This window comes from Elephas maximus, chromosome 14, assembly GCF_024166365.1.
Source record: "Elephas maximus indicus isolate mEleMax1 chromosome 14, mEleMax1 primary haplotype, whole genome shotgun sequence".
NCBI classification, from domain to species: domain Eukaryota; kingdom Metazoa; phylum Chordata; class Mammalia; order Proboscidea; family Elephantidae; genus Elephas; species Elephas maximus.
The window spans coordinates 76,340,591-76,368,558 of record NC_064832.1 but is presented as its reverse complement, the minus strand read 5'-3'; positions in this window follow the sequence as shown (position 1 = coordinate 76,368,558).

Sequence of the window (27,968 nt, the reverse complement as noted above, 5' to 3'; positions counted from 1 at the left end):
TTTTTGGCAAGTTTGATAATAATATGTCTTGGTGTTTTTCTTTTTGGATCAATCTTAAATGGGGTTCGATGAACATCTTGGATAGATATCCTTTCTTCTTTCATGATGTCAGGGAAGTTTTCTGTCAGCAGATCTCCAACTATTCTCTCTGTGTTTTCTGTCCTCCCTCCCTGTTCTGGGACTCCAATCACAAGCAAGTTATTCTTCTTGGCAGAGTCCCACATGATTCTTAGGGTTTCTTCATTTTTTTTTTAATTCTTTTATCTGATTTTTTTTCGGCTATGTTGGTGTTAATTCCCTGGTCCTCCAGATTTCCTACTCTGCGTTCTAATTGCTTGAGTCTGCTCCTCTGACTTCCTATTGCGTTGTCTAATTCTGTAATTTTATTTTTAATCTTTTGGATTTCTGAATGCTGTCTCTCTTTGGGTTCTTGCAACTTATTAATTTTTCCGCTATGTTCTTGAATAACCTTTTTGAGTTCTTCAACTGCTTTATCAGTGTGTTCCTTAGCTTTTTCTGCAGATTGCCTTATTTCATTTCTGAGGTCATCCCTGATGTCTTGAAGCATTCTGTAAATTAGTTTTTTTATATTCTGTATCTGATAATTCCAGGATTATATCTTCATTTGGGAAAGATTTTGATTCTTTTTTGGGGGGGGGGTTGTAGAAGCAGTCATGGTGTGCTTCTTTATGTGGTTTAATATCGACTGCTGTCTCTGATCCATCACTAAGATATTGTAACTATTTATTCTATATTTGCTCACTGAGTCTTATCTTGTTTTGTTTTCTTTCAATATACGTGGGTGGGCTACTAGATTGTGCTGTCTTGATTGTTGTAGCCCTTGACTTACTTATGACCTATTACCAGCTGGTTTGGGCTGTTACCAGATATGTATGCCTGAGTCCATTCACTATTCTTGAGCAGAATCTGATTTTGGGTGATCAGGTGTGTGATGCACACTATCACCTATCTACCTTGAGAAGTAGTGGTGATAGTTGTGTGCACCAGATTCTAGTAGCTGCTGGGGTTCACAATCCAGGGGGGGGCAGGATGCTGACAGGCTTCCCCCAAGTTTCAGTGAGGTAGGTGTGTCTCTATTCCTAAAGTGCCTTGGTGGGTGGGCTCTGCAGCTGTACCTTAGGCCCCCAATGCAAGTACCTCTACAGACTGGTAGGTGTCACCCTCCTTAGACCCCTAAGGCAGGAGGCTAGGTGGCCTGGGGGGAGCTTCAGCCCTCAGTTCCCTGTTGTGGATCAGTGAGGGCTCTGTTGAGTACGCAGAGATATCAGACCTGGGAAGCTTGTCTTTCCAGTAAATCCGCTAAAAAAAAATGCAGTCAGATCCCTATCATAAATGCCTTTGTGTTATAATAGCCACCTTGTTCCCTGTAGGGTTGAAAGCTGGAGACTGTGGATCACATATGCTTGGCTGGAGCTGGTTCTGTGTTTTTAGTCCAATTAGGGAAGGATTTTTGGTCCCTGGGTTTTTTTGTGGTTGCTTCTCTGTTTTTTTTTTTTTTCTCTCAGGCCAGAAGAATGGGTTAGGAAAAGACCAAAAAAAAAAAAAAAAAGTGCGGGGGAAGAAAAACCGCATAGCAGTTCTCCCTCTGGCTGGGGAAATTCCAATGTTAATGAAGCTGCCTGGGAAGGGGAGGGGAGGGTTGAGAAAAACAGGAGAGAGTAGCATTCCGGAATATAGACAAAGTTACTTATCTTGCTTGGGATGACTGTTTTATCTGAGATTCCCTAGGGGCGTGTTGCCTACGTGTGCTGGCTGGGTAGAGATTGCCCCTGAGGGTCTAGCCCGCAGAAGTCGCGGTCAGTTCCTCTGCTGCCAGTCCAAACTCCAGCATCAAGGTTCCCCGGCTGGGACGCTGCACTCCCGGCTCCAAAACCCGTCGCTGCCTCCCAGGGACTTCTCCTCCTGCCAGCCGCATCGCCGTGCTGCCTTCAGAGACCGGCTGGGCCCCCTCCCGGGGTCAGTTCAGGGGGGTAGGGCTGCGCCTTGTGTTTGCTCCTTCACAGGATGTCCTGCTCAGCTCCTCTGCGAGCAGTCCGAGGCCCTGCGCCAAGGTTCCCCAGCTGGGATGCTGCATTCCCGGCTGCAAAACCAGTCACTGCCTCCCGGGGACTTCTCCTCCCACCAACCGTGTCGTGGACCAGCTGGGCTCCCTCCCGGGGTCAGTTCTGGGGGGTAGGGCTGTGCCCCGTGTTTACGCCATCACAGGATGTTGTGTTCAGCTCCCGTGCACCCAGTCATAAGACCGGCGCCAAGGTTTCCTGACTGGGACGCTGGCCCCAGGCTCCAAAAACAGTCCCTGCTTCCCCGTAGTTGTTCATTCTCCGTCTCTGTCACTCAGGTCAACTTTTTAAATCTGTGTTTGTTGGTAGGGGTTTGTAGATTGTCATGTATGTGATCGATTCACTTATTTTTCCAAGCCTTTGTTGCAAGAGGGACCCGAGGTAGCGTCTACCTAGTCAGCCATCTTGGCCCCCTACCTCGAATAACATTTTGAAGAATGGGAATTCCAGAACACTTAATTGTCCTCATGTGGAACCTGTACATAGACCAAGAGGCAGTTGTTCAAACAGAACAAGGTGATACTTCAGGGTTTAAAATCAGGAAAGGTGTGTGTCAGGGTTGTATCCTTTCACCATACTTATTCAATCTATGAAACCAAACAAACCCACTGCCGTCGAGTCGATTCTGACTCATAGCGACCCTATAGGACAGAGTAGAACTGCCCCATAGAGTTTCCAAGGAGCGCCTGGTAGATTTGAACTGCCGACCTGTTTCTTAGCAGCCGTAACACTTAACCACTATGCTACCAGGGTTTCCATTCATTTATGCTGAGGAAATAATCTGAGAAGCTGGAATATGTGAAGAATGGGACATCAGGATTGGAGGAAGATTCATTAACAACCTGTGACATACAGATGACACAGACTTGCTTGCTGAACATGAAGAGGACTTAACGCATTTACTGCTGAAGATCAAAGAAAAAAAAATCCTCACAACTGGACCAATAAGCAAGATCAGGAAATGGAGGAAATATTGGAGTTGTCAAGGATTTCATTTTACTTGGATCCACAATCAATGCCCATGGAAGCACCAGTCAAGAAATCAAATGATGTATTGCTTTAGGCAAAACTGCTGCAAAAGACATCTTTAAAGTGTTAAGCAAAAATGTCATTCTGAGGACTCAGGTATGCCTGACTCAAGCCATGGTATTTTCATTCACTTCATGTGCACACTAAAACTGAACAATGAATAACAAAGATGAAAGAAGAATTGATGCCATTGAATTACAGTGTTGGTGAAGTATATTGACTATACCAAGATCAAAAAAATCTCTTAGAGAAGTACAGCCAGAATGCTCCTTGGAAGCAATGATGGCAAGACTGCATTTCACATACTTTGGACGTGTTTTCAGGAACGACCAGTGCTTGAAGAAGGACATAACGCTTGGTAAAAGAGAGGGTCAGTGAAAGAGAGGAAGTCCCTCAAGGAGATGTATTGACACAGTTGCTGCAGTGATGGGCTCAAACATAGCAATGATTGTGAGGATGGCACAGGATCTGGCAATGTTTCCTTCTTTTGTACATAGAACCCCCATGAGCCGGAACAGAGTAGAGTCCACCTAACAACAACAACATTTAGAAGATTTGGGTGTGATTTGGCTAATTTTATTTGGGCATATTGGGCTTATTACAGAAACACTTTGAGCTTTGCTGCAAAAAATTCTGACTCATGGTGACCCCATGTGTGTCCTCAGGGTTTTCCATGGCTGGTTTTTTGGAAGTAGATGGTCAAGCCCACTTTAGGTGTCACCTCAGGGTGAACTGGAACTTTCAATTTTTTGGTTTGCATTCCAGCGCTTAACTATTTGTACCATGCTGGTGGGTGAAATTGCTGCCCTAGATCTTTTTCCTTTTGCTAAAAGGCTAGTGTGGAAACCTTTATGGCGTAGTGGTTGAGAGCTACAGCTGCTAACCGAAAGGTCGGCATTACAAATTCACCAGGAGCTCCTTGGAAACCCTATGGGGCAGTTCTACTCTGTCCTCTAGGGTTGCTATGAGTCAGAATTGACTGGAAAGCAATGGGTTTTTTAAAGACTACTGCTGGTTTTCATGTTGGGTTTTTGTTTTGTGTAACTAGTAGGAACCCAGTAGTTTTCTATAAGCGTGATTTACATAACTGCTCTTAATCACCAGTCTTTGTCTTGTAAATGAAGATTTGGGAGAGCTCTGCCAGAGTCATCTCAGTTTAGTTCAATTTGTACTGTATTTTCTATGATTCATTAACTCTAATCTCATTTTTGCAGGTAGATGATCCCATATCCAAGTTTTAAAAATGTACTTTGACCTCTCTGTTGAGGATTTTGAGGTGGATGTGTGGATTGTAGAAAGGGTTTCTATATATTTTGCACATGCCAACATTTTACAGTACTCCTCCTTGGAACTTTTGTTAAAATTTTAAAAATCTCTCAGAAATAGCATTTGATAACTATCTAACATTATCAACATGTCAGGGTTTACCTCAAAAGCAGTGTGTACGTAGTCCTTTTCAGGTGTAGAGTTACTCTGTGTGAGTAGTGTCTTAGTGATACTCGTCAGTATACAACTGATGCCTAAATTTTTTTCCTGATAAAAAGTAGTAGTTTAAGAAAAATTTGTGGAATAAACAGATAATCTCTATATCCCAGTATAAAGTATCCATGACACACAATTAGCAACTCTTCATATATATACCTTGTGTTGATTTTATATCATTGATTTATATTTTTCTCTTAAATATACTTTCGTAGGTGTATATCCTTTAGGTATACTACACATATAACCAGAATAGATGATGAGTCACAAATCATACTTAACATAAACAACATTCTTATAAAGGTAATTTATTTTTATAATCCTAGGGGATATCAGATACATTTTGCTTATTGGTACTAGATTATGTAGTCAGTAGAATCAATTTGGAGACTGTTATTGAAGACCTCTATAGACATTTTAAAACCCCAGTCCTAGTAAATTTGATGTTTTGAAAGAACAAGGGAAAAATATAATTGATCTCCTTGTCAGATACAGTCTTCTTATTTGTGTTAAAAACTCATCATGCCTCCATCTATTTTAGACGGATTAACTGATTTCCTCAGGCTCTGTGCTTTGTGATTTTCTCTGATGTGGAAGTCTCACTCTTGATTCCTAATTACCAAGAATATAAATGATGTGTTTCTTTTTTTCTCCTGTTTATAACTTATTTTTTCTTCTGAGTCAAATAAGTGTAACAGTTTGCAAGTCTCCTTTTTCTATTTGGAGCCCTGCTGGTGCAGTACTTAAAAGCTGTATCTAGCTATGGCTGCTAACCAAAAATTGGGCAGTTTGAATCCAGCAGCCACTCCTAGAAAACCCTATGAATCAGTTCTACGGTGTCTTGTAGGCTCACTATGAGTCGGATGCGACGGCAATGGGTTTTTTTGTTTGCTTCTGTCCACTTATTTCACAACAACTCAGAATCCGTCAAGTTTCAGTGTGCTGTAAAAACAAGACTATATGTCATAATCCATTTCTCCCAAGACATGAAATATATGTTCAGGCCTAGAGTTCACAATAAAATTCATGAGTAAGGTACATTTGCATTATTCACAAGAGATAATCAGAAGTATAGTTTTTTTCTTCTTCTCTCATCCTGGGGCGAGGAGTATGGAGGAGGGTGCAACATTAGATCTAAAGAAATTAATGACTGATTAAGATTTTCTTCTGGGGAAATGTGTGTGTGTATGTGAATGAGTGTGTCAGTGTTTGTGTGTTCCTGGAGAGCTCTTTATTAATGTCAATTGAGTAAAAATATATACTTGTTCCTCTAAATGTTATACCACTTTTCTCAAGGTAGAAAATCTACCAAAGTATTTAAAGCACCTTTCTCATCTGAAAAATGTGTCTTACACAGGGATAATCTATCATCTTTAAGTATTCACTTCATCATACTTCCTCTTGCTTATCCTTTTTTTTTTTCCTAACAGCAACTTCACCAGTCACAAAAAGTTTTATTTCTGTCAGGGTGGAGTTTAGAGCATATGAACCAATTGCTGGATCAAACATTTTTCTTGTGTGGGTTTTTCTGCCAGGGTCTTTTTTGAACAAACAACTAAGTTTCTTGTAAACTATATTTATAGGCGCTCAGAAGATAATAATTTAGAGGCCTTCTAAAGTAAAGGAATACATCATTTATTTTCATATTTGTGAAGCATGAGGAAGGCGTAACTTTCACATGCCTAACATTTATGCAGGTTTATTGTTTTCTCATCTCTGGTAAGAGGGATAAGTTATGACTTTGTCATGCATGTATACTTTTTATAACTTGGCTAACTTTGAGAACTAGGGGTTTATTTTATAATAGTTTTTGAAATATATTGATATAGTAATTCATTCATCTGTATTAGATGGATAAGCCTATGATTTCAGGTCACTGGAAAATTTCATCAAAAAACTATATTGTAAGCATATTGTGATGTAATCAATATTTCAAAACACTATGAACTTTTTGAATTATGTAATCAATAATTCAAAATGCTATGTCATAGTAGCATAGACAAATTCTGTATTATACTTCTATAACTAGATTAAAAACTAAGTTATTTTGTGTCTAGTATTTTTTCTGAATATATATGAAGACAGAAAATATCCCCAAATTAAATTTTATTTCATAAAAATAATTCTGCAAGACATTTTGAGAAATTATATCACATTGCACATTTCATTTTTATTTCTAACAATGTATTTAGAATATAGATGTATGGATTATTCGGAAACCTTGGTGGAATAGTAGTTAAGAGCTACAGCTGTTAACCACAAGGTTGGCAGTTTGAATCCACCAGGCACTCCTTGGGCCAGCTCTACTATTCTGTCCTATAGTGTTGCTATGAGTTGGAATTGACTCGAAGGTAACAGGTTTTTGTTTTTGTTTTTTTTTATGGATTATTTAAACTGTGCCAGTGCAAGTATATGATTATGATTTGATTATGGAGGCACAAATTTAGACGAGATAGTAAAAGCTGAATTTTCTCATTTCAAAAAAATTTTTTTAAGTTTACTTTGAAATTGCAATGCTCTGTATTCATAAGTTCTTAGTGAAGACGATTTAGAGCAGAGCAAAGACTAGACACTGTTCTAATGGTGTGATCAACAGGTATTTATCACTCAGAGTTAACAGGACCGGGATGGGTAGAACAGAATACATCATCATCAGCCTCGGTTCTCTGAAGTTAGGCTCCCAACCCAGGGTGCTCTTAGATAGCATCCGATCATGTCTCACTTCACGTCTTAGAAGACCGCCTAAATCCCTCACTCCTGGGATTAAATACTAACAGGACTGTCATGTCTATAGGCCAAATATCATGTACGGAGACTAAGTAGAGAAAAGGGGTAATAAAAGATGAAGGAGGGTAGTAAAAGTGGAAGGCCCCTGAAGGTAATGGAAATCATTTACTGCCTCTGTTTAGGGTGGGTGAGATGGATATTCTAGATTTTACTGGCATCAGGAGCAGCAGTTCTTCCACCTTTATCCCATTAAGATGGGAGAATTCTGGGTTACTTCAGAGAGCAATCATGTTTCCATAATGTACATGGTTTACTTGGTGTCCATTAGCAACTAGGGAGACAGTGAAAGAAATTATAGAACACTAATGTGCTCAGTATAAATATATTTCTTCTTTTCTTTAATAGCTTTGAGAATATGTAGTGCACATACTATACACTTTACTCATTTAAAGTGTACAATTCAATGTTTTTTAGAATATCCACAGATTGATGTAACCATCACTGTAGTCAATATTAGAACATTTTGATCACTTCAAAAAGGAACCCCATACATTTTTAGTTATTTAGCCCTATACCCCACTACCCCGGCTTCCATCGTCCAGCCCAAGGCAAACACAAAGCTGCTTTCTGCCTTTATAGATTTCCCTGCTCTGGACATTTCATACTAATTGGATCATATGTGATGTTTTGTGACTGGCTTTTTACATTTAGCCTAATGTTTTTGAGGTTCATCAATCTTGCAGAATTTATCATTACTTGATTTCTTTTTATGGCCTAATAATATTCCATCGTGTGGCTATACCACATTTGTTTATTCGTTTGTTAGTTTATGAACATTAGGTCCTTTCTCTCTGTGGGTTATTATGAATATTGCTTTTGTAAACATTCATATGCACATTTTTGTGTGTACGTATGGTTTCATTTCCCTTGAGTATACATTTCGGTGTGAAATTTCTGGATCACATTCTGGGTAGTGTAGACCATAAAGTGTTTGACTACTAATCAAAAGATTGGTGATTCAAACTCACCCAGAAGCACTTTGAAGAAAGGACTAATAATTTTCTTCCTAAAAGTCACAGTCTTGAGAAGCCTATAAAGCACAGTTCTACTCTGTAACACAGGGTCCCAGGAGTAGAAATCAACTTGATAGCAGCTGGTTTAGTTTTGGTTTTATAATAACTCTATATTCAATTGTTTCAGGATCTGTAAGACTGTTTTCCAAAATGGCGACACCATTTTACATTCCCACTAGCAGTGTATAAGGGTTCTGATTTCTCCAAACCCTGAGGACAGGATTATTACCTGACTTGTATGGATTTAGAACAACAGAATGTATGGCTTATTTGGAAACCGTGGTGGCATAGTAGTTAAGAGCTACAGCTGCTAACCAAAGGTCAGCAGTTCAAATCCACCGGGAACTCCTTGGGGCAGTTCTACTCGGTCCTATAGGGTTGCTATGAGTTGGAATTCACTCGAAAGTAACATTTTTTTTATGGGTTATTTAAACTGTGCCAGTGCAAGTATATGATTTTGATGTTGATTACGGAGGCACAAATTTAGACGAGATAGTAAAAGCTGAATTTTCTCATTTCAAATTATTATTTTTTTAAGTTTACCTTTAAATTGCAATGCACTGTATTTACAAGTTCTTAGTGAAGATGATTTGGAGCAGAGCACAGGCCAGACAGTGTCCTAGTGAGTGTGAAAGAAGCCCTGGTTAAACACTTGCCTACTAACCGAAAAGTTGGCTATGAACCGAAAAGGTCGGCTCCGAGGGAGAAAGAAGTGGCAGTCAGCTCCTGTAAATATTAGAGCCTTCCAGTCCTTAGGGGAAGTTCTACTCTGTCCCATTGAGTCACTGTGAGTTGGAGTTGACTCGAAGGCAATGGGTTGGATTTTGAGTGTGAAGTGGTATCTCATTGTGGTTGATTTGCGTTTCTCTGATGACTGATGATATCAATTTTTCGTGTGCTTACTGGCCATTTGTATATCTTCTTTGGAAAAATGTCTATTCTGATTGTCCATTTTTTAACTGTGTTATCTTTTTACTATTAAGTTTTGAGTGCTCTTTGTATTTGGGATATAAGTGCTCTATGAGATACATGATTTGTAAATGTTTTCTCCCTTTCTGTTGCTTGTGTTTTCATTTTCTTGATGGTGTACTTTGAACCACATTTTTTAATTTTGATGAAGTCCAATTTACCTATATTTTTTTCTTTTGATGCTTGTGATTTTGGCGTCATATCAAAGAACATTTTGCCAAATCCAAGGTTATTAACATTTACCCCTATATTTCCTTCTAAGAGTTTTTGTTTACATTTAGGTCTTCAAATCATTTTAAGTTAATTTTTGTATATTATGTAAGATTGTTGTTGTTAGGTGCCCTCGAGTTGGTTCTGATTCGTAACCACCTTATATATAACAGAACAAAACACTGTCCAGTCCTGTGCCTTCCTGACAATTTTTGTTAGGCTTGAGCTCATCATTTCAGCCACTATGTCAATCGATCTTGCTGCATGTTTTCATGTCATTTGCTGACCCTCTAATTTACTAAACATAATGCCCTTCTCCAAGGACTGATCCTTCATGATAACTTGTCCAAAGTGTGTGAGATGAAGAAGAATTGATGCCTTTGAATTATGGTCCTGGCGAAGGGTATTGAATGTACCATGGACTGCCAGAAGAGCAGACTAGTCTGTCTTGAAAGAAGTACAGCCAGAGTGCTCCTCGGAAGTGAAAATGGTGAGACTCTGTCTTACGTACTTTGCGCATGTTATCAGAAGGGATCAGACACCGGAGAAGGACATCGTGCTTAGTAAGGGAGAGTGTCAGCAGAAAAGAGGAAGAACTTCAACAAGATGAAACAACACACTGGCTGCAACAATGGGCTCAAACATACAAATGATTGTGAGAATGGCACAGGAGTGGGTAGTTTTTCTTTCTCATAGTGACATAGGATCAGTATGAGTCAGAACCAATTCGATGGCATATGACAACAACAACAATGTATAAACATTATATATATATATGTATATATATACGTATTTGATAATGTATAGGTAATACTTTCCTATATATATAGTTGTGTTACCTGCCATCAACTTTGCTATTGAGTTGTGTCCTGACTCAGGGAGGGCTAATGCACAATGGAAAGAAATACTGCCCCACACTGCATCACCTCCGTGGTCTGTTGTGGATCAGACTGTCGTGAACCTTGGGTTTTCGTTGACTGATGTGTGGAAGTAGATCATCAGGACCTTCTTCCTAGTCTGTCTTAATCTGGAAATCTCTGCTGAAACCTGTTCAGCAAAATAACAACATGCAAGCCTCCACTGAGAGATGGATGGTGGCTGCACAGAAAGTGCCTTGACAGGGAATCAAATCCAGGTCTCCTTCATGGAAGCGAGAATTCTACCACTGAAGGACTTCTGCCTCATATCTGTATCTTCATCTCTATGTCTGTCTCTATTTGCTTTTAAATCAGTTATGAGAAAGGAGAAAAATACCCACTTAAATGGTCTTTTATAATTACGTAGCTACTTTTACCAGCACTATTGGTTTTTTATTTGCTTGTTTGTTTTGTATGTGTGTATATAGTTTTGAAATAACCTCTAAGGTCATCTGCTTTCAACCTGAAGTTTTTTTTAGTATTTATCGTAAGGTAGGGATTCTAGTAAGAAATTCTTTCATTTTTTTGTTTATATGGGAAAGTATGTCTTTCATGTTCATTTTGAAAGTTATCTTTGCTGGATATAAACATAGTTGGTGTTTTTTGTCTCTCTTTTTTTTTGTGGAGAACTCTGAATATTTTATCCCACTGTTTTCTGTCCTCCACTGTTAATGCTGAGAAGTTAGCTGTTGATCTTATTTAGGTTTCCTTTGTAATAAGGAGTCGTTTCTCTTGCTGCTTTCAAGATTGCCTCCTTGTCTTCTACTTTCAGCATATTTACAGTGTTCTTGTTTGTGGCTATCTTCACGTGTATCCTACTTGGAATTCCTTAAGCTTCTTTGATGCATAGATTATTGTTTTTCAATAATCTTGGTAACTTTTTAGGAAGGATTTCTTCAAAATATTTTTATTCTGCTGGTTTATTTCTGTGCTCTCCTTCTAGTTTTGTCATTACGCTTTTGAGGGCATGTTTAACAGTGTCCCATACTTCTCCGAGACTGTTTATTTTCTTCATTCTTTTTCCTTTCTGTAGTTCAGTTTGCCTAGATTGTATTGATTTATCATTAAGCGCACTTATTCTTTATTCTGTTAGTTCAAATCTACAGTTGAATTCCTCTAGTGTTTTTTTTTTTTTTTTTTTAATTTATTGATATTTTCTACTCCAGAATTTTTACTTGGTTCTTTTTTATAGTTTTTATCTCTTCACTAATAATTCTTTTTAATATGACATTTAAGTATACATTCCTTTACTCCTTTAATGATGGTTTCTTTCAGTTTTGTGGGTGTGTTTATAATGGCTATTTTGAAGTATTTTTTTCCTAAAAAATTTGACACCTGGTCACTCTCATAGGCAGTTTCTGTTTCCTCCTTTTTTCTGGCATAAGGGCAATGCTTTTCTATTTTTTTTGGAAACCTCATTATTTATTTTGTCATTGTAGGAAACTGAATATTTTAGATAATATAGCAATGTTGATTACTCCTCCCCACCCAACCTGGGTCTTGTTATCTGCTTATTTTTTTAGTGTCTGAGTGGATTATTTTTACATCCTCTGCCCCTCATCCCCCCTCCCCCATGTTAAGTCTGTGATGCTGCTCCTAAAGAAGGCACAAATTCAAGCTTTGAATATGACCTCAGTCACCCTGAGATAGTAGTGTTTTTGGTGAGGCTTTCTTTCTCTCTGATCCTGACAAAAAAACAGCTATTAATTTCTACTAATATTCAACTGATTGCTGAATTGTTTTCAACATTGCCCCAGGACATAAATTGTTCTACAAACTAACAATCAAAATGTGGTTTCTTTGCAGGAATAGTTTTTGAGGTCAGGTTTTGTTATTCATGCTGTTTCCACCTGACTTATTCCCCGTATTTCTCCTGAAAACTAGCCAGTCTAGAGTCCTTTATCTTGAATCTCCTCCCAAATGCCTTTCACCACAACCTTCACTATTTGTCTGTGTATGTGTGTGTGCACAATTAAGCTTTATTTTCTCCATGGTCTGCTACAAATAAAGTCTTTTACTTTGGGAAAAGATTAGGCGCTCTTTGTTCTACTATCTATTCTCCTGAGGTGAGATCTCTGAGCCATGGCCCTTGAGCTGGGGATGGAACACTTGACAAAATTTCAGGACTAGATGGAGGGGCATTGCTAGAAGGTCCTCTCAGGTTGCTTCTCCTGGAGTTAAAACCACCATTGCATGAGCCAGGGTAAGGGTGACCAGGGCCCCAATCTTAATATTTCACACCCAAGGTAAAGCCTCCGTTACAAAAGTGGGGCTGGTTAGCTGAAGAGACCCACACCTCTCAATTGCAATCTCCAAGGACTTAATTAGCCTCAGCCACAGGTAACTGTGAATGGGGCAAGAAACACTGAAGTCCTGCTTCTCTTGGAAAGAAAGTCATTTGCCCGGGACTTAGGGGGAGACAAAACCCTGTGCTCTTGACTGCAGCAGTCTGGAGTATAGTCTCCTCCTGGCTGAGCAGGGAGATTGGAAGGAAGGAGAAATCTTGGTTTAAATACAGCAGACTCTTGACTCCCCGTCATTGGGGAGGAGATGAACAGAGCTCCTTATCCTTTCATGCCATAAGCAGATCTCCAACACATTTCTTCTTTAAAAATAATTTTATAAATAAAACTCTCCTTCACACTCTCTTTCTGTATGTACTCAGTTTTGTAATAAAATTTATCTACCAATGAAGTCTAGATAAAATACGGCCCAAAATCTATTAATATATCTATATATAGATATGTTAATAGATATCTATATATCTATTAATATATCTAATAATATATCTAATAATATAATAGATTTTGGGCCATGTTTTATCTAGACTTTGAAAGTTTTACCAAAAGTACCAAAATAAGTCTCCATCATGGTATTTCAGGGTTTGATTTCTTAATTGAATAGATTGTCTCTGCAGTCCTTGCAACTCTGTTCAGGATGTTTTTACCTTTATATCAAGCTCTGTTTTCTGTTATCAGATAGAATTAACTTCTGTGCAAGTTGGGCTACATAGAAATATTGTTCAAAGTATATACAAACCATTATAAAAAGAATAATTTAAGAACATAAATAATAAATAATAGAATGTCAGAGAAATTAAAAAGGTAAGGAACAGAAGTGTATGATCTAATTAATTTGATTTTTAAAGTTACTGCTCTTTTAAAAAAGAAAATTTTGGAGGGCATGTGCAATATTGAAATCTCATGTTTACATTAAACACTAGTAAATTATAGAATATGAAATCTATACTAAAGTCCCAAAAGAGTTTCTAAGGGCCCATATATTTGTATGCCCCTTTTCATTCATAGATATATAAATATATCTTCATTTTGATTCATACATTCAAAACTCACATAAAACTCTTTTCCTAGGGGTTATAAAAACTATGCTTGATTATATAAACTACAAAATATGTTGTCCTTAGGTGCTGTTGAGTTGGTTCCAATTCATACAGACCCTACGTAAAACAGAATGAAACACTGCCCAGTCCTGCACCATCCTTACAATCATTTCTATGTTTGAGCCCATTGTTGCAGCCAAGGTGTCAATGTGTTTTTTTGAGGGTTTCCTCTTTTTTTACTGACGTTAGAACAAAATATACAGACTAAAAAAGTCATTATTGTTTTGAAACACTATTTTCAAAGTGCTTGATTGGATTGCTAATATAGTTTTGGTTATTTCATTAATATATTCAGTAATGATAAAGCTAATTGTACATATTATACTGGGAAGCAAATTAATGACATGCATGCAAATCCAATCCAAACTAGTTGCCATCAAGTAGATTCTGGCTCATGACAATCTCATGTGTTGCAGAATAGAACTGCACTTCACAGGATTTTAAAGGCTGTGACCTTTTGGAAGTAGATTACCAGGCTTGTCTTCTGAGGCATTAGTGGGTAGGTTTGAACCACCAACATTCTGGCTAGCGGTCAAGCACCTGTTCGTGCCACCCAGGGATTGATGCTGCTTAACATTATATTCTAAATAAATGTGATTTGAAATAATGAAAAAAAAATTATATTATTACTGAAGGATAAGGATCAACGGCAAAGTTAAATACATTGTCTAAAAATATACAACAAAATCTAATTAGCGTTAAGTAGAATAAACAGACAATGTTAATTTTCACTAATAGATTTGTCAGCAAACGTTATTACTACGTTTTAGAACACTTAAATGAATATTACAGGTTATTTGAAGAAAAGGCACTTTCCTTTTGTAAACCCTGGTGGTGTGGTGGTTAAGAGCTACTACAGCTAACCAAAAGATCAGCAGTTCAAATCCACAAGGTACTCCTTGGGTTTCCAAGGAGCAGTTCTACTCCGTCCTATAGGGTTGCTATGAGTCAGAACTGATTCGTTGGCAAAGGGCTTTTTCTGGCGTTTTGGTGTTATTTTTTTCCTCTACTCCTGTGCTTAGGAGGTTTACACAACCTTGTTAAATAAATTCATTTACATAATAAAGTAAAAGACAATGTCAGGGTCTCTGGTAAAGGGAACAAATGGTATTTTAATTATCAAACCTGTAGATGTTAAAATCCTGGTGCAGTTTTGTCTCTTTGACTCTCTTTTTTCCCTTATTTCCAAGTTCTCACTCACTATTACTAGTTTAAAACTCATTTTTTTTTCATTTCTTTCTTCTTTCATTTTAAGAATATCATCCCCAACTAAATTCTCTGTAGTATTAATAGAATTACATTTTCCTTCTTTCTTTTGTTGTTTTTAAATTGTTGTTTCTGTTTGCTTGGCATATCTTGCTTTCCGTCCTCTTTCCATGAAACAAGTGCTTGGCTGCTAACTGGAAGGTTGGCAGTTTGAGCCCACTAGCCACTTTGGGACAGAAACATGTGGCAGTCTGCTTCTGTGATGATCACAGCCTTAAAAACCCTATAGGGCAGTTCTACTCTGTCCTTTAGGGTTGTGGTGAATCGAAATCGACCGGATGACAGTGGGTTTGTTTCATTTTTTTTGTTTATGAGACTCTCTTTTAAATAACTTGGAGCTGTGTTTTTTTTTTTTTTTTTTTCCTATAATCCTACAATCTCTTACCTTTTTATTCTATAATATACATTCACATTTATGCTCTTTTTGTTTCTTATGAAATATCAACTATGTCTCAATTTATATCTTTGTTCTGCTTACACATGTGCACCAGATGTCACCTGGCCAATCCCCTTGCAGTATCTGTTTACAGCAGAGGAAAAAGGGTATTTCACCTGCAGCATGAGAGGGGTGTTGCACCCCAGCATCCACCACGGACTGCAGGAATGTTGGCCATGGGGAAATGATGCCCATTTTTGAAGATGATTTTATAGCCTCCAAGCTACATTGGAAAGCTCTCTCTACTATTTTTCTTTTATACATTCTGCAAATCTTCTTTGATAGTATTTTCTCTATATTGTAATTGTGCATTTCATGTGTGATTATTTAATTTCATAACACAGAATATTTTAAGAATTCAGATATATTATGTCTTTGCACACTATTATATGTCATTGTTGTTGTTAGGTGCCATAGAGTCGGTTCTGACTCACAGACACCCTATGTACTACAGCATGAAACACTGTCCCATCCTGTGCCATCCTTACAATCATTGTGCTTAAGCCCATTGTTGCACCCACTGTGCCAGTCCACCTCTTGGGGGGGGTCTTCCTATTTTTCACCAACCCTCTACTTTACCAAGCATGATGTCCTTCTTCAGGGACTGATTGCTCCTGATCATATGTCCAAACTATGTAAGATGTAGTCTCGCCATCCTTGCTTCTAAGAAGTATTCTGGTTGTATTTCTTCCAAGACAGTTTTGTTTATTCTTTTGGCAGTACATGGTATATTCAATATTCTTTGCTGATGCCACAATTCAAAGGCGTCAATTATTCTTCAGTCTTCCTTATTCATTGTCCAGCTTTCACATGCATATGGTGCAATTGAAAATACCATGGCTTGGGTCAGGCGCACCTTAGTCTTCAAGGTGACACGTTTGCTATTCAACACTTTAAAGAGGTCTTTTGCAGCAGATTTGCCCAACACAATGCTTCTTTTGATTTCTTGACTGCTGCTTCTTTGGGTGTTGATTGTGGGTGCAGGTAAAAAGAAATCCATGAGTTCAATCTTTTCTCCGTTTATCATGATTTTGCTTACTGATCCAGTTGTGAGGATTTTTGTTTGCTTTACGTTGACTTGTAATCCATACTGAGGGCTGTGGTCTTTGATCGTCATCAGGAAGTTCTTCAGCTCCTCTTCACTCTCTACAAGCAAGGTTGTGCCATCTGCATAACTCAGGTTGTTAATGAGTCTTCCTCTAATCCTGATGCCCTCTTTTTCTTCATATAGTCCAGCTCCTTGGATTATTTGCTTAGCATACACATTGAGTAGGTATGGTGAAAGCATACAATCCTGACATATACCTTTCCTGACCTTAAACTACTCAGTATCCTCTTGTTATGCTTAAATGACTGTCACTTGATCTATGTACAGTTTCCTCAAATTAAGTGTTCTGGAAAGCTCATTCTTTGTAATGTTATCCATAATTTGTTATGATTCACACAGTCAAATGCCTTTGCATGGTCAATAAAACACAGGTAAACATATTTCTAGTACTCTCTGTTTTCAACCAGAATCCATCTAACATCAGCAATGATATCCCTGGTTCCACAACCTCTTCTGAATCCAGTCTGAATTTCTGGCAGTTCCCTGTTGATATATTGCTGCAGGCATTTTTTAATGATCTTCAGCCAAATTTTACTTGCATGTGATATTACTGATATTGTGCAATAATTTCAGCATTCATTTGGGTCACCTTTCTTAGGAATAGCCATAAATATGGATCTCTTCCAGTAGGTTATACAGGTAGCTGTCTTCCAAATTTCTTGGCATAGACAAGTGAGCACTTCCAGTGCTGCATCTGTTTGTTGAAACATTTCAGTTGGTATTTCCATCAATTCCTGGAGGCTTGTTTTTGCCAATGCCTTCAGTTCAGCTTGAACGTCTTCCTTCAGTACCATCTTTTCCTGAATGTATGCTCCCTCTTGAAATGGTTGAACATCGATCAATTCTTTTTGGTATAATGACTGTGTATTCCATCCAGCTTCTTTTGATGTTTCCTGCATTGTTTAATATTTTCCCCATTGAATCCTTCACTACGGCAACTAAAAGCTTGAATTTTTTCTTCAAACCTTTCAGCTTGAGAAATGTTGAGCATGTTCTTCCTTTTTGGTTTTCCATTTCCAGCTCTTTGTACATGTCATTATAATAGTTTACTTTGTCTTCTTGAGCCGCCCTTCAAAATTGTCTTTTCAGTTATTTTACTTCATCATTTTTTTCTTTTGCTTTAGATACTCAATGTTGAAAAGCAAGTTCCAGAGTCTCTTCTGACATCTATTTTGGTCTTTACATTCTTTTCTGTCTTTTTTAATGACCTCTTGCTTTCTCCATGTTTGATGTCCTTGATGTCATTCCACACCATGTCTGGTCTTTGATCATTAGTGTTCAAGGCATCAAATCTATTCTGGAGATGGTCTCTAAATTCAGGTAGGATATACTCAATGTAATACTTTGGCTCTCCTGGACTTGTTCTAATTTACTTCAGTTTCAACTTGAACTTGCATATGACCAATTGATGATCTGTTCCAAAGTCAGCCCATGGCCTTGTTCTGACTGGGGATATCGAGCTTTTCCATTGTCTCTTTCCAAGGATGAAGTCAGTTTGATTCCTGTGTATTCCATCTGGTAAGGCCCACATGTATAGTCACCCTTTACATTGGTGAAAAAAGATATTTGCAATGAAGAAGTCATCGGTCTTGCAAAATTCTATCATGCAGTCTCCAGCATCATTTTTAATCACCAAGGCCATGTTTTCCAACTACCAATCCTTCTTCTTTATTGGTGTTTGGACACTATTACATAATATATATTTAATCTGACATATAGTTGTTGTCTAACTAAAAGTTTGAGTAAATGAATTATGTGTGAATATATAAATACATCTGAATAATTAGGGGTGGTGGCACAGTGGTTAATAGCTCAGCTGTTAACCAAAAGTTCAGCAGTTCCAATCCACCACCCACTCCTTGGGCCCTATGAGGCAGTTCTACTGTGTCCTGTATGGTTGGTATGAGTTGGAATCGACTTGATGGCAACTGGCTTGGTTTTTCTCTGACTTGGGGTTCAGTTCATCATAAGCCTCAATAAAATTTATGGCAAATATTCTAATTACAATTTAAAAATATCAAATAATTTCATATGCTAGAGCTCTCCTTATTCTGATGTGATTTTTCCAAAGCCAAAGTAACAGGTTTAATATCTACAAATTTAATATTTATGTGTGGGGTCTTGCCTGTAATGAGTTCAGTTACTGCTTAAGACTTAATTTTTTGATGGACACAGCACTTTGTCTCATAAGTTTACTCAACTACCCTTTACCTAATATCACATGTAAGATTGTCGGTTAGGCCTGTGTCCAACATTTTCATTTAAAAACATGGAAAAACACGTGTTCACTTGCAATATACATTTCTTTTCCATCTAACCTCAGCTACAGTCTAATTTGAAATAAGAGACCTAAACATTAGAAGTGTCTCCCTTTTACATAAGTCTTTATTGCACCATGAGATTGACTGTTCCCCAAATGCTAGTCCTCTATACATATTGTTATTTATTTATTTATGAAACTGTGGCTGATATTAGAAATGGTTTGGATTGGGATACAATTTAATGGTATTATGATTTAAGGCCTCAGGAAACTCAAAACCAGCTTTGGTTTAGCTATTTTTTAATTGCTTTCTATGGTCCTAGAAAGAGATACTGCATAGAATACAAGGACAATGTATAGGAAATAATATGACACCCTACTGTCAGCTATGTTTATGTGAAAAAAACCAAGTCATGATCTATTTTGACATATTCAACAAATTTAAGGAGTGGCTTCCTAGCTCATAAAATCCATTCCCAATTTTCTTTTTTTAACTGAATTCTGACCAACCACTTGGATAAATAAGGAGTATGCCAGGTCAGTGACACAGGACTCAATATATCAGAGCTTACTGTTCCTGATTTCTGGGTTAGGAAGATGGATTTGCCTCAGGCAGAATATGCCAACTGATTGCTTAATAAAGGGACACCTCAGGAGAAGAAAGAGGACAATAGATATTTCCACATGCAGTTTATTTTTAAAGCTCAGTGGCTCCAAATATCATCAAATGTAGTCCAGTAAATGTCCTGGAAGTTAGCCACATCAGATAGTTTCCTTTTTATTGATGAGGAGAGAGGTAGGTTTTGGGTCAGGTTACTCTTCTCTACCCCTGGTCTAAATAGATCAAACTGGAATTAAAGAAAACGATGGTCTTTCTCAAGGACACTAGATAATATGCAAAGTCTAGGAGCTACAAATTTAGTCTTGGGGAATCCCTTCTTCTCAATTAGGCTGTAGATAAAGAAAGAGAAGGTAAAAGTTTAAAAAATGTAGATAAAGAAAAAATGCTATACTTAAGGAAAACATATACTTTCTGTCTCAACACTTTTTAACTACATAATTGATGCCAGAATGAAATGCATATAATCCCAATTTTAGAATATGAAATTACTCAGAAAAGTTTTTTTCTTCATTTTATTTCTAAAACATTTGACAAATTAAAAAAAAAATAATTCAGAAGATAGAGATATAAATATAATGGTTTTAGTAGCTACCCAAACAATAACTCAGTTTATCTTCCCTAATACAAATCTAATTGTTCATAATGTATAACCCTGACTACAAAGCTACTAACGCTAAAAAAAAGATCGATACATTAAATATGGTCTATGTTCTGATCTATTTTGTAAAATTGTGTGTTAGGTTGTAATGTGAGTGTTTGAATTAAAAGTATATGCATATATCTTTAATGATTTTGGATTGTATTTCTGTTATTCTTGCAATCCTTCTAACAGAAGAATTATTTCAGCCTTGAAAAAGTGTTTGAGATATTTTTCTTTTGTATTTTCCCTAAATATCTAAAATTATCATGTGTGAGATTATGTGTAGGTGTGTATGGCATATATGTAGGATGTTAATGAGGGGGTATGTTAGCATTATCGTGAGAAAAAGAATATAGAAAGTAGGTCTTAGCTACTTGCTGAGTCACTGTGAAAAAATAGTAACAGAAAAACTTGGATTTATTTATGCAGCGTATTCCAAACATCTTATTCTACAAGAGCACACATACTCTAAGATTTACAACAAGTTTAATTGCAATGGTATTCTCTAATGTTTTCTTGAAGTTTGAAACTGAGAAGAAATATTGAAACATAATAGTTTTTTGGAGAGGAGAATATTTGGAGTTAAGATGATTATTTAATAACCATTAATTATTTAACGATTATTAAAATAATTTTGCTATTTCTCATGATTGAAAAGCTCAAAATTATTTATCAAATTTAAACTTCCCAAGAGGTTGTAACCCTGTTGTTGTTCTTGTTAGGTGCCGTCCAGTCACTTCCAACTCATAGCAACCCCATGTACAACAGAACAAACACTGGCTCTGTGCTACCCCTATAATGTCCTTAGGTTTGACCCCATTGTTGCAGCCACTGTGTCTGCCCCTCTCATTGAGGGTCTTCCTCTTTTTTGCTCACCCTCTACTTTACCAAGCATGATGTCCTTCTCCAGCGACTGGTCCCTCCTGGTAACATGTCCAAAATATGTCAGAAGAAGCCTCACCATCCCTGCTTCTAAAGAGCATTCTGGTTGTACGTCTTCCTAGACAGATCTGTTCCTTCTTTTGACACGGTATGTTCAATATTCTTCATCAACACCGTAATTCAAAGGTGTCAATTCTTCTTCAGTATTCCTTATTTGCTGTCCAGCTTTTGCATGCATAGGAGGCAATTGAAAACAACATGTCTTGGGTCAGATGCACCTTAGTCCTTAAGGTGACATCTTTGTTTTTTAAGACTTCAAAGAAGTCTTTTGCAGCAGATTTGCTCGATGCAATACGTCATTTGACTTCTTGATTGTGTTTCCATTGGTGTTGATTGTGGATCAAAGTAAAATGAAATCCTTGACTACTTCAGTCTTTTGTCTGTTTATCATGATGTTGCTTAATTGCCCAGTCATGACGATTTTTGTTTTCTTTATGTTGGGGTGTAATCCATACTGAAAGCTGTAGTCTTTGATCTTCATCAGTAAGTGCTTTAAGTCCTCTTCACTTTCAGCAAGCAGGACTGTGTCATCGGCAGAATGCAAATTGCTAATGACGTTGTTTACAGGTTGTAATACTAGCCATCTATATTGAGTAAAACTCATGACTGTGAATTTTATTTGCAAATTTTAAAGTACTCTTTTAAGATAAATTTTCTCTCAGTAGAGTTTACCGAATGCCTAATTTTTCAGTGTGACCATAAATCACTTCAGATAATGTGCACCCCTGAAGAGTTCATCCTGGAAAAATAGACTCCTCAACCTAATAAACTTTCTGAGGGACATAGCGTAATGATTGAACGTCCACATTTTCTTGTCGAGCTGAATGGGTTCAAATTCTGCCTGCATCACTAAATGAATGACACTGGGAAAATTATTTAATCTTCTTTTGCTGCACTTAATCACTTCCATATCTGAAATATGAAGAAATTAGGAATGTTCATTTCCAAGATGTTGAATATAATATTTCACAGAAGAATCATGGTGCAGTTTTATGAGTATAGACTCTGGAGCCAGATTATCTGGGTTCAAGTCCCAATTTTGCAATTTACTACCTGATTCACTTCGGGAAAAAATAAATAAATAACTTTCTGCTTATAGGTTTTCACATTTTTAAAAATTAGAAAAATAATATAAATTAGCTCAAATACCTGTTTTGAAGATTATGTTAGCTTATACATGTAAAATGCTTATAACTATACCTGCTTTATAGAAGTAATATAATAAATATAAACTATTAATCTTATACAAAGATTGAATGAGTGAACAAAAGTCATGAAAGCCTTGAAAGAATGCCTAGCAAAGAATCAGTGCTTAATTTATATTAGCTATTATATTATTTTATTTTATTTATTATATATTATTATTATATTATTTATTATATATATTTTTTTTTTATTATATTATTAGTTTTCTAAGCCTATGATTACAAAGTGTTATCCTCTCAGAGTTCTGGAGGCCAGAGTTCAAAATCAGTGTAGGCAAGGGCCACTCTACCACCACAGTCTCTAGGGGAAATTCCATTTGTTGCATCTCCATTTTTTGGTGGTTTTTGTCATTCCTTGACTTGTGGCCACATCTCTCTCTGATCCATCTTCACATCACTTTCTCCTGTGTGTTCATGGTGCTTTAATCTCCTTCTGCCTCTCTTCTATAACAGTAGTTTTGATAGCATTAGGGCTCATCAGATAATCCTGGATCATCTCCTTTTATGAAGATCCTGAACTTAATCACATTTGTAAGCTGTTGTTGCTGTTAGGTGCTGCCCAGTCAGTTCCAACTCATAGCCAACCCACACATCTGTATAGATCCTTTTTTTTTCCCCCAGATAAGATAAACTTTGCAGGTTCCAGGGATTAGAACATTTATATATCTTTGAAGCCATTGTTAGCCTATTGATAATTAATTTTTTTATTATTTTTGTTTATGTTCCTTATTATTTTGTTAGGTAATTATTTTTATCATATTGTATTTCTGTATTGCATTTTTTATTAATTAGCACAAGGTGATATAACATATAGCACACAAGAAAATAAGAAAATCAACTTTATTGAATTTTAAAGTTTTAATTAGCATACTTTTTTATATCAAATTATCTCTTTATTTCATTGTATTATATATTCACATAAGACAGTTTATATCTTATATTTTTCTTCAAATTAAATTACAAATATTATGAAAATATACTCTGAAAATCAATAAAAAGTAAGCATACTTTTGTATCATATATTCCTCCATGTTTTAAGTCATAGATTTCTCAATAATGAAAATACATATTGATATTAAATTGTTGGTATTTTTTTGCTTCCGTATTTCTCACATTTAATTCCTTTTAATTTAGATTTAGCTTAGAATAAGTTGTGTCTGGTATTGAAGTTCTAAATTATCACTCTCCCTAAAAAAAAAAAAAAAGTCCAATCTGCAAGCTTTTATGAGCAGGCCCTTAATTCTTAGCCATATTAGCTGCCTCCACTGCCTTTTGCTATAAAATCTCTTAAGTATACAAAATTAACATTTAAGGAAGGTTTCCTGTCTCTTCCATGTTTTCTTTGCTGAATAATCATCCTCAGGAAATTTCTGAAGTAATGTTCATTGTCTCAGGTTGGGTCCTCTGGAGAAGCAAAATCAGTAAAGCGTAAAAATAGAGAGAGAGATTTATATCAAGGAAACAGCTCACGCGTTTGCAGAGGCTGAAATGTCCCAAGTCTGTGTGTCAGATTAGAGGCTTCTCTCAATTCATGTAGCTGCAGGGGTTGGTAAACCCAAGGTTGGTAGGTCGGAGAGTGAGGCTCTTGCTCTCAGGCTGTGAAATTCCATAAATTCCAAGATATGCAGATAGGATAAGCTGATAGCTCAAGTCTCAAGAGCCAGAGGTCAGACGGACAGGAGGCAGCACAGGATCTAGAATGAGCGAAAAAGCCAGAAAGTCTGCTTATATTTGGATGTAGGCCACAGCCTCAAGGAAACTCCCTTTCAACTGATTGGCTACTCACAGTAGGTGCAATCATGGGAGCGATCACATACAAACACTGAAAATCATGGCCCAGCCAAGCTGGCATACAATCTAAACCATCACACTTATGTTAATATTTTTTAATCTTAGGTTTCTGGATGCTGACAGAGGACTAAACCTCTGCACATGGTTCCTCACAATGTTTATTTCATTCCTCAAGTCTTAAATGCTCCAAGCTTTGAGTAATAGTTCTTTTGGCTTCAAATTAGCCTCCTGTATTTCATTTTCATTTACTGTTACCTATTCTTACAAGATCCTTAATTTACTTTATGATAGTTCAGCCTATGTCTTTAATTAGTCTTTTTCATTTTCTTTATCATGTAGGGCTAGCACTGTTTGCTAGATTTGAGTTAATGTAGTCTTTCTCTCTTTCATTTACTCTCTGTCCCATGCATACAGTTACTCAATAATTATCTAAGGCATTGTATGTGTTTTCTTGTTAGATATGTTTGTGCCCTAGTCATTCTTTTGGATATAGTAGCAAGTAAAATATTTAGCTCATTTCTAATATTCTCTGTAAGACTCATTAAAATATGATTTTTTTCCTTTACATTTTCTTATCCTGTTTTCCAAGATCCCTCTTTTCTTTCTACATATTTATAGTCTATGACCTAAGATGCTGCTTTTATCAAACAATTTCTCTCTTATGATTTAGTCATGTCTACCACAGTTTTTTTTTTTTTTTACCACAGTTAGCTTCTGTTCTCCATCATGACTTATCAAATAAATATATTTATTCTTAATCTCTTGCAAAATCAGCTTCCTCCGAACAGAGTGTTCCAGACATACAAAATTCCAAATCAAAACCCATTGCCAATGAGTTAATTCTGGCTCATAGATACCCTATAGGACAGAGTAGAACCACTCCAAATGCACAAACAAGATTTAGTACAAAATGTCCCTTAGGAAGGAGGGATGTTGGACGATCTAAACAAAAACTGTAAATCAGCATTATAAAGATGTCTTAAAACAATACTGAAAAACATGTCTAAATAAACAAAGCATGAAAATAAGGTCACATCAAACAGGAAATATCTATAAAGACAGAGAAATTATAAAAAAGAATAAAATAGAAATTCTGGAGTGAAAATAGACAATACATAAAAATTGAAAAAATTCATTAAAGGGGCTCCATGGCACATTTGAAATGGCATAGATAAGTTTCAGCAGCTTGAATATTGGTTAATTAAGATTATTAGTGTGAAGAACAGAAAGAAAAATGGATAAATAAAAATGACTCATCAAGCACACCAATATATGTATAATAAAAGTCTCAGAAAGAAAGCAGAAACAGAAGGGGGTGGGCAGAGACAATATTTGAAGAAATAGTGTTAAAAAAATCTTTTCAAATTTAATGAAATACAATATTCGATACATCCAAGAAACTCGTGGAAGTCAAAGTAGTATAAACACAAAGTGGTCTACACAGAGACACATCCTAGTCAAATTGTTGAAAGACAAGGACAAAGAGAAGATCTTGAAAGCAGTAAGAGAAAAAATAACTCATCACATACAAGAAATTTTGAATAAATAGCTGACTTCTCATTAGAAACCATGGAGTTTCAAATAAGAGAGAATGACATATTCAAAGGGCTGAATGGAACTCAAGCCAAAATTCTATTTCCAGCAAAACTATCTTCAAAAATGAAGGAGGAATTACGATATTTTCAGATAAGCAAAACTGAGAGAAATTTGCATTAGAAGATGTGTTCTATAAGAAATAGTAGAGGAATTTCTTTAGGTTGAGATAAAAGGACACATCATGGATTGAATTATGTCCCCCCCCAAATGTGTGTCTCAACTTGGTTAGGCCATGATTCCCAGAATTGTGTGGTTGTCCTCCATTTTGTGATAGTAATTTTATTTTGAGAGGATTAGGGTGGGATTGTAACTCTACCCTCACTCAGGTCACCTCCCCGATCCAAGGTAAAGGGAGTTTCCCTGGTGTGTGGCCTGCACCACCTTTTATCTCTCAAGAGATGAAAGAAAAGGGAAGCAAGCAGATAGATGGGGACCTCCACCAAAAAAGCAGCACCAGAAGCAGAGAGCATCCTTTGGACCCTCATTCCCTGTGCCTGAGAAGCTCCTCTACCAGGGGAAGATTGAGGACAAGGATTTTTCTCTAGAGATGACAGAGAAAGAAAGCCTTCCCCAGGGGCCAATGCCATGAATTTGGACTTTTAGCCTACTCTACTGTGAGAAAATAATATATATATATTTTTTTTTACAGTGAGGAAATAAATATCTCTTTGTTAAAACCGTACACCTGTGGTATTTCTGTTATAGCGCCACTAGATGACTAAGATAGGACACTATACAGTAAGTGAAATCCATACACAGAAATAGAGTACCAATAACAGTAATTGCACTGGAAAATATAAAAGACAGTACAAATGTATTTTTGTAGCATGTTTCATATGTTATTAGATATCAGCTAAAGCAATATTTACAAAATTATGAGTGCTTAAAATATATAATTTTTATGACAATAACAACAAAAGGGAGATGGAGTAAATGGAGTTTGTTTGGGTACATTTTGGTACCCTGTAAAAATTAAACTGGTATATTCCAGACTACTCAGTGCCGTCAAGTCAATTCCGACTCAAAACTAGATTGTTTAAATTAAGATGTTAATTTTAATCCCCTGGGAAAAGACTAAGAAAACATATATGTATATACATATATATCCCAAAAAACTCATTGCCTTTGAGTTGATTCCAAATCATAACGACCCTACGAGACAGAGCAGAAATGTCTCGTGGGGTTTCCAAGGAAAGGCTGGTGGATATCAACTGCTGACCTTTTGGTTAGCAGCCAAGCTCTTAACCACTTATACATAGTAAAAGAAAATAGAAAGAAATCACAATAGGACAATACAAATATCTATTTAACAAAACAGGTTGTAATAGAGGAATAAAGCCCAAACCAAACCCACTGCCGTCGATTCGATTCTGACTCATAGCAACCCTGTAGGACCCCGTAGAGTTTCCAAGGAGAGCCTGGTGGATTCGAACTGCCAAATTTTTGGTTAGCAGCCATAGCACTTAACCACCAGGGTTTCCAATGGAGCAATAGAGATAGAAAAATTAAAAAGAAAGAAAAACGACATATAAAAGATAACACTTTTTATTTTTAAAAAGTCTGGCTCCTGGCTAAAAACTCATGTTTGATTTTTCAGGCCTGGTCTTAAGCAATTACAGAGGCTATACCTGGCACGCTTCAGGGCCCATCAAAACTTGGTGTACAGCCATTGTGCTACAACCCGTGAAGAGAGTTGTAGTCAAAGACTTAGAAACCCCTGGTCAGCCATGTTCTTTTGTGTATGTGCCTTCCTGCCCAAACCAAAAAAACAAAACTCATTGCAGTTGTGTTGATTATGACTCACAGTGACCCTATAGGACAGAGTTAAACTGCCTCATATGGTTTCCAGGGAGAGGCTGGTGGACCAAACTGGAGACCTTTGGTTAGCTGCTGAGCTTCTAACCACTGCACCACCAGGGCTCCCCTTCCCAGCCCTGGCACCTTTATTTGGAGGCCTCTTTATACGGGACTTTCAGTAAAGGTCTTCCCAGGTGCCTCTGCTAAAGCCTTCTTATCAAGGGGATGGGGGGACAGGGCTTGAAGACACCTTCCCCACTTTTTTGAAGTACTTACTAATTTTTCCACTCCCATCCCTTCTTTGCTTCCAGTCCTCCTGACCCTGGAAATTATAAAACTGAAGTGAGGAGGAGTAACAGTACTTATTTATGTTTATTTTTCCAATGTCTGCCATAATGCCTGATACCCAGTAGACAC